Below are 8654 nucleotides of genomic sequence, written 5' to 3' on the forward strand. Positions count from 1 at the left end.
CAGCAGAGAGCTCAGGCCACAGGGGAGAGGGAGGGAGGGGCCGCTTTTCCACACTCAGCACGACCTGCTGGCGAGCAGGGGGTCAGGGCTGCACGCTGCCCCCCGCCTGTGCCACAGGGCTGGCAGGCACTGGGAGTGAGCGGGAGCATGGGGCCCACACCAGTGTCCTGGGGCCCAGAGCAGGGCGGCAGGAGTACAGGGGTCCTGGCTGGTAGGGGCTCTATGGAGCTGAGCCAGCTCCCCCCTCCCTGCTGGTGCAGCCCAGACCAGCTCCACTCTGAGCCCTGCTGGTGCTAGCCCAGAGACACTGGTCCCAAGATGGTGACCTGGGGGCAGGGCACCTGTCAAGGGGCAGGGGTACCCATGCAGCCCTCAACAGCTTGCCAAAACTGGGTAAGCAGCCCTCCCCTGGTGAAAACTGAAGTAAAAAATGGTATCAAATACTCCAGCCTTCTCTGCATTGTTTGTGACTAGATTGCATTTTGTATTCTATATTTTTAAGATACCTGTAGAATTCCTTTCTGTTGCCTTTTATGTCCCTTGCTATATGCATCTCAAATTATACCTTTCTAATTTTCTCCCTGCATGCCTATGTGATACTCTTGTACTCTTCCCTAGTACTATGAACAAGTTTCCACTCTTTGTAGGATGCATTTCTGAGGAAGAGATTGCTGTCTAGCCAGGCTTGCCTCCTGTTGCACGTCCTATTCTTTTGTCACACTGGGATAGCTTTCTGCACTCTTTAAAGGTCCTCCTTAATGTACAATCAGCTCTCCTGGTCAACTTTTCCCCTTGGACTTTGCTTCCTGGGGGATCCTGCCCACCAGTGTCCAGAGTTTGTTGAAGTCCACTTTTCTAAAGTCCAGTGTTTTTATTCTCCTGCTATCCTTCCTTTCTCCTTGTAAGATTTTGAACTTTGTCACCGCATACTCACTGTCACTCAAGCTACCTTACATTCTCAACCAATTCCTCCCTGTTTATGAGCTGCAGATTGAGAAAAGCTTCCCTCTAGTTGGCCTCTCTACCATCTGTATCAAACATTTATTCCCACCAGATTCCAAGATTTTGCTGGACTGCTTCTGCATTTCTGAGTTTCCCTCCCAGCAGATGTCCTGATAATCAAAGTCTCCCATGAGAACTAGGTCCTGCAATTTGGAAGCTTCAGTTATTTAAAGAAAGCATCATCCATCTCCTTGTCCTGGCTTGGTGACCTGTAGTAGATGCCCATCGTGGCATCCCCCCTACTTTCCCCCCTGACATTTACGCAGAGGCTTTCAACAGACCTTTCACTTCATACTTCACCTCACAACACCTTTATATACAGGGCAACACCTGCTCCTTTTTCCCCCCATGTCTATCCTTCCTGAACAAGCTATCCAGTCCATGTCCATACTTCAGTTATGCAAACTATCCCACTATGTCTCCATTGTCCCTATTCTATCATAATTCTGGGATTGTAACAGGACCTCCTGTTCTTCCTGTTTGTTCCCCATGTACTTCTTGTATTTGTATATAGACACTTTATATATAAAATATTATATAAACATATAAATACACATTAAAAGTACAACTACACATTAAAAATTCTCATCCATGGGTTTATTAATCTGGAGGCCACAACATTTATGACCTACAGCCAGATTCAGATGAATCCAACCAATTGACATGAGAATTGCAACTGTCAAGAATCATTTTGCTGTTGTAATATGAGGCCAGGGTATAGGAGTCCAGCAAAAACTGAGCAGTGTTATTCAGACATCTACATCATTCAGCATCCTGATCTCTAATTAATGGTGCAGGAGTCTCTGCACAATACAACTACAAATAACACTTTGGTCTTTAAATTTTTCATCTTCTAAATGGTTTTCGTTTCTAATAAACTTCCTTCCTGATGCTTTTAAATGAAATCCCATTTAGTACTGAATGCTCCTCCTTATATTGATAATAAGACCTGGGAATATGCTGTCACAGCCACCCCATGCCAATTACCTTAACTACTTTCTGCAGTCTCATCCTTAGAAGTAGTTGTAGGAATCACATTACATCTGAGACCTGAAAGGGTTTACTTTTTTAATTAGGCCGATATGTACATAATTATCTTTGGACTCTGCTCCACTGCAAATACACTAAATACTCTATTGCTTGTTTCTGCAACATTAAATCAAGGTGTCAAACTCCCCCCCAGACCTCATCCCAGATCCAACCATGGGGCTTCTCCCAAGCCAGGTCCTTTTTATGCAATGTGTAGTTAACCTGTGGAAATCATTGCTACAGGAGGTGGTAGAGGCAGTTAGCATAGCCATGTTCAAAAAGGGTCTAGGCAAATTCATAGATAATAGATCTACTAATATCTGTTGAACAGAATGGTTGGAGATGTTTCCTCTGACATGTCTAAACTAATAATTGTGGATGCCAGAGAGGGTAATAAATAGGGGATAGATCTCTCTAGTTAAATTCTCTCCCTCTAGCATCCACTTCTGCCACTGTTGGAGACAGGATCCTGGGCTAATAAACCACTGGTCTGACCCAGTATGGCACTTCTTATATACTTATCCATACCACAGTGGCTCCTCCTGGGCTGGATCTATGGAGTCAGCAGCAGCTGTGGTGGGCCTGGGTCTGGAACCAATGACGCAGGTCCACATTCAGGCAGCGGTGGTGGCTGGAGATCGGACAGCAGCACAGGTCCGAGAGTGGGCAGCAGCAAGGCATGTGAGGCATGTTTCTACACAGCCCTTGTTCACCTCCCTGTGCAAACATCCATGTCCACTGGGGTCTGGGGACCCTGAATTCTGTAACAGATTACATCCAACTGGCCATGTTCCCAACTTCCTGTAGCCCACTGGACCAGAGGGATGACTGGAATCGTTCCACAAGCTGGATCCGGTCCGTGGGCCATATGCTTGATACCCCTGCACTAAATCTTTCCCAAATTTTTACCCTATTTGCAAATCATGCTGAAAAATTAACCTCCCTATTTTTGAAGGAGAGGATGCTTTTCAAGACTCTTCCTGTAAGGGTGGTAAGTTTTATGGTCACTTTTTGGTAACACTGGCCTCCCGGGGAGACATGATTTTTTTTACACCATCATGAAAAGGTCAAAGTCTCCTTGAACTCATGGACATTTGGTTTCTTTTAGCATCCCTAAATCACTCATCTTCAATTTTGGCCTTATTATTGGAAAAAAGTCATGCCAGCCTTACCTCCTGCTTTGCGCAGGGGGTTGGACTAGATGACCTCCTGAGGTCCCTTCCAACGCTAATTTTCTAGGATTCTCCGATTCATTGAGGCACTAAGTTCTCACCAGTGCTACATAAGCATCTATGGACTACACCTGGACCCAGCTGGGTTTTACAAGAGCTTCTTAAAATGCACAGGGGCTTGCATCGAGATCCACACAGATGTTTGCGCACCAATATGCCTAAGCAGATCTGAACCTTGGCCTATATATGCAAGTGATCAAAGACAAGCCATATTCTTTGGTGATATTTTTTTATGAGATACAAAATAAGGCTGCTTTATTATGAAAGTTAAATATCATTTGTCTTTTTACAAATCACAGTGCTAGTCTAAACAGACCAGTTAGGAAGCGGATTGCTTCTAAAGGCTGTGGATTCCCAGCGGCAGAATCATTACATTTTCCAAAATACTTATCATAATTATGTTTTGTTCAGAGATTAGTTGAGTTATCCTCTTGGGATCAATTATGACTCATCCAAAAGCCAGAAGCAAAAGTTCTTCAGTAAAATCCTATTGGAATGGATACCAGCTGCTCACAACAATAAAGTATTTTCCCCCTCCACAATTTAATGTGCTACTGAAGTTATTAAAATGTTGCTCTTGGTCATTTTTCAACATTCTGCAGGAACTGCTTCAAGGTCATTATGCCTGACAAATAGAGAATAGGATATGCAAAAACAATTTCTCGAGGTGCTTTTAACCAGGTGCAGTCTATTTAATAAGATCATGTGGTCTACTTCAGAGGAATTAGCCATGTTTGTACTAAAGGTAGCAATAGGTTATAGCATTAGAATGGAAGAGCAGAAAAATTCAGAGGGCCAAATTCTGACTGGCTATGGATCTATAGAGGAAGCTGTAGGTATAAAAGTTTCCAACTCATCCCAGCCCCCGTGCCAGATCCCAATTGCAAGGGCCCATCTAGGGCCAGATCAGTGGGGCTGCTGCATTTTGGCAGCAGTGTGGGTCTGGGGCTGTGTGGCTGGCTGGAGATTCACAGAGCGCAGAGCTGGGAGCTTGTGGTGGCACAAGCTCTAGCCAAAGGTGGCTCTGCATCATTATATGTCCTCAGCTCTGTGCAGCTGCCTGGCTAGAGCTCTGCACCGCCATGTGACCTTGGCTCAGCACTACCACACACTCCAGGCACTGCTGCCCAACCGTTCAGTGCTGCTGCCCAAATGTGGCTCTATGTCACTGCTCAGTGGCATAGAGCGCTGGCCCCTGGCAATGGCAGGGATGTGTAGCAGTGCAGAGCTGAGGGCATGCAATTCCATATTCAGGATTAGGCACTAAGTGCAAATGCAGACTGGCTCCCTAAGACACCCCTGATTTAAGCATTCCAGCAGCAAGTAGCAAACTACAAAAACCCATGTGCTGAGCTGGGAGTGAGTGACCTGGGATACCCTAAATGAAATGGGGAACGCAGCAGTGTGTCTGGACTCAAACCCCTCATCATATCATAGATGCCTGGTATGGACTTCTGTCTACTCAGGGCTTGTCTACATTGTGCAGTAGCAGGTCCCAGTGAGGACAGGCTGAGCATACTCTTCCCATGCCCTGTTCATTCAAGTCTGCAGGCATGCTCCATAAGGACTCTGTGGGTTTGTCCTCTCCACTGTTGAGATTTGGCCAGTGTACAGCAAAGAATTCAAGATACATGGAGGCAAACAGAACAGGTACAAAGAAATCTGACTCTGAGTCCTAGCGGTTATGGCATTCAGCTGGGACGAAGGAGTCTTCGAATCTTGGGTTCCAGTCCCTACTGCCAGGAGTATTTCTGCTTCACCCACTGTCTGTCTAATGTAAAATGCACAAACTGCTTTGGGAGTAGGGACCATACCCAAGGGCTAGGGAGAGAAGTTGCACATAAACCAGTTTAAGTGATCAGAAACTAGTTTAAACCTGCAACAGAACAGAAGTTCACTGCTCATAAACCAGTTTCAAGGTGACCAAAGCTAGTTTAAGATAAACCTGGTTGAATGTAGCATCAGGCTTAACTGATTTAGGTCAAACCAGTTTATGGAACTTCCGTCCCAGACCCCTTCCTGGTTCAAGTTAAATCACTGTCCCCCAGCATCCCAGGATGCTTTGCAGCCCTGGGCTCTGCTGTGTTGTCTGCTCGAGCAGAGCAGGGTTAGCCCCACCCCTCTGCTCTCTAGCCAGAGCAGAGGGGACTGGATGACAAAGGGTGGGAGTGGAAAACCTGGCTGGGGATGCAACCTGCTCTGCGTGGAAAAGGCAGAGCAGCTCCTGCCACACTTTTCCCTGCTGAAGTGGAGGGGGCAGGTGGAGTGGAGGGGAGGGAGAGGAATTAAAGCCCCCTGCCTCCTCTCTCCCACCAGCACAGGACCCCTGTTGGAGTCTGCCTGGCTTTTCCCCCTGCTTGCAGCTCAAGCAGAAGAGCGCACGGCTAGCTGGTGGCCTGGGCAGCACCCTAGGCAAAGACAGGGGGAGGGAGGAGGATTAAAGCCCCCTGCCTCCTCTCTCCCACTGACACGGGACCCCAAATGGGGTCTGCTCAGCATTTCCCCCCTGCTCACTACTAAGTTTAATCCCTCTACCTGCCCCCCCACCCAAAACCCCACCCCCCTTCATGGGAGATGCTGCCCAGGCTGCTGGCTGGCCACACCCCCACCACTTGGGGAAAACTGGTACTTCTGTCTGTGCCTAGATATCCAGGTCTATGCAAAGGAAGCTTATCTTGGGACATGAATGCTACCACACTAAAACAGAAGCATCTTGCATGTACTTGCTTTAGTACCACAGTTGGTGTTAAACTTCCAGTAGGTGTTAGCAGTCCCAGTGCCACCACATGCTACACTCATTCCATGTGACTCTTCCCTCTCTGGGTAGATGTCACGTATGTGCAGAGGTCCAGGTGAATATTAAAACCTTGGCTAACAGCTAGATTTTAGCTCACTTCAATGGTCTGTTTTAATGCTCCTGTTTTAAGAATATATTTTTGCCCTGACATGGTGAAGCCTCTACTTCAGTGCTTCCCAAATTGTTCCTCAGCATGACCCCATTATGGCCTAATTTCCTCAACATGACTCCTCACTCCCAACCCTCAGCCCACACCCCCTGTGACTCTATCTGCTGATTGCTGCAACCCCATTTAGTCACGACCCACAGTTTGGGGACCCCTGCTCTACTTAGACAAGAGAATAGTTCAACCACCTTAGCCTTCAATTCTTGGGCTTTTTCTGGGATTACCGACAATAACATAACCAACCAATTGCAATCTGGATCCCCTTGGGGTTGGGCTGAGACCTCCAGCAAATTTCCCACACAGGAGAAAACCTTTATCAGTCCTCAAACCATTATTACTTGTCTGTAACTGGCTTTATGAGATCTAGGAGAGTAGTCTCATTTGCACTAGAAAACTTGATAAAACGACTTTTAGGATACAGGTGCCTTGCTCCTTCAATATGCTAAAATGCATAAAGTGTAAAAGAAGTGCATAGGGAAATGGTCCTTCTCTGCACAGAATGCTTCTCCTTGGAGAAAGAAATGAAAAATTGCCTGCAATTCTCAACAGTTAGTTCTGTCTGTTACAAAATGGGCTTTTCCAGCTTAAAATTACCATGGTATCTTATTCATTGTGACAACTCTACTTATCCATATCAATAAAACTGCCTTTGTGAAGGAAAAGATTTTGGTGGGCAATTTCTTTTGTCATTTCCTTGCACCAGAAAATGGTTTACCTATCAACTCTTCTTGCAAGTACCATAAGTCAATCAGCAATAAGGGTAAATCAATGGCATGAACCAAACAGGTCGATGACAGATGCAGCAATTAATTTAGCTCAATAGACTTTTCAAGGTATCATTTGCCTAACAAGCAGCAAACAAGCACGGTGACATCAATAGCCTTTCAGGGTTAGGATGACCTATGATAAGAGATAATTGGAAGTAATTATAAATATTAGATTTTAGAGTTTACAATGATTGAAGCAGAGAAGAGATCGATTATTCCTGTGAAAAGTCACTTCTCAAATAGCTGAAGAGCACTGTATGCACACAAGAAAAATATCTTATTTCAATTATCCTGGATTCAAGCACAGAGGTGGAGAGACAATATGTGTATGTGCATTTAGTCAGTTTTACCAATAAAAAAGGAGTGCCACCTTATTTTAAATCCAATCCCATCACCCATTTCCATGGCATCTAAGGACCCAGTCCTGTAACTGGTTCTGTCCCGGCAGATTCCTGCAGCCTCCCGGAAGCTTCTTTGATTCAATGGGCTCCCTATGGGTATAGGGCTCTGTTCACATAGTCAATAGCAGTAGCAGAGGAAATGCATTGGTGGGAGTTATGATTATACCAAATGACAGCGCATGTCAAATTCTGAAAACCCCAAATCCTTACATGAGTTCAATCAAACACCTAGATGAAGACACTGACAGCTCTGTTTCATAGAATTGAATCTGTAGCTTCCACAGAGGTGTACATGAGTACCTTCTTCCTACTGAGCAGCCAAAAACATCAGCATTTCCAAAGGGCCTTCACAGCTGTATGGAGGGATCTTAAAAGCCTAATACAATGCAAGTGCTTGCACCTAAAGTAGGATGTGTGGTGGGCCAGTAGGGGACGCTCCTGCGTTGAGCCGCCCACCTCCCTGCGCCCGACCACCTTCCAGACTCTGAATGCCTCCCTAGGGGTGCCTTATGCTTGGCCGACCCCTCTCCCGGAGCACACTCGCTAGTCTGGGGGTAACGTTGCCGCCACCACCCCGAGAAGGGACTGTCTCGCCCCTGTGTCCTCAGGGAAACACAGGCCTAATAGTCCGACAGGTACTCGACCCAGTACAGGCACTTGGGGCACTTCCCCAAGTCAAGGGGGCAAAAAGTAAAGTCTCCTTTAGTCCACAGACCTAAGGGGTGTCTCTGGCATAATTTAGACCCACCCCTCAATAAGTCTCCCACACCAGTCAAAAAGGAGAACTTTATTGATTACGAGGGGTAGGAGAAACTAGGGCACAGGACTGAGCAATATCTTAGAAATCCTAAAGAGCAAACAGTGTGGCTGAGGTAGCCTTTTGATTACCCATCTGTGTTACTGCCAACTAGATATCTAATCCGACTGAGTAGCTTACTCACAAGCATCTTCCAGAGTTCTCCAGTTTCCCCTCTGGAGTCTTGGGGTGAGAGAGAGAGCTAGGTCCAGATGGTAAGTCTTCTGTCTCCCCTGCTTTGCTGCTGCTTCACCTCATGGCTGAAGAGAGAGAGCCTCCTCCCCCGCCCCAACCGATACAGCCCCTGTGACCTCATTCACCTGGTCCAGTGGAAGTCAGCCCCAGCTGGCTGTCAGCAAACCAATTTGAAATACATCACCTGTTACCAGGCAGATTCCAGCCTCCCAGGTAGATGCCCCTCACCCAGGTAACAGATGCCAGCCACGTAGGCAGAGGGAGCAGGT

At 46.6% G+C, this 8654-nt stretch overlaps 1 long non-coding RNA gene across 1 annotated transcript in view; it reads right to left on the minus strand.

Annotated features, from left to right (window-relative positions):
* LOC149865082 (uncharacterized) overlaps window positions 1-8442 on the minus strand; it is a 109773-nt gene extending 101331 nt beyond the window's left edge. Inside the window, exon 1 of the long non-coding RNA XR_016442717.1 lies at window positions 8336-8442. This is a non-coding gene — a long non-coding RNA (uncharacterized LOC149865082). The remainder of the gene's footprint in view (window positions 1-8335) is intronic.
* Window positions 8443-8654: the final 212 nt, after the last annotated feature.

The sequence above is a fragment of the Crocodylus siamensis genome, chromosome 5 (assembly GCF_052110815.1).
Source record: "Crocodylus siamensis isolate JL-2025a chromosome 5, ASM5211081v1, whole genome shotgun sequence".
NCBI lineage: Eukaryota > Metazoa > Chordata > Crocodylia > Crocodylidae > Crocodylus > Crocodylus siamensis.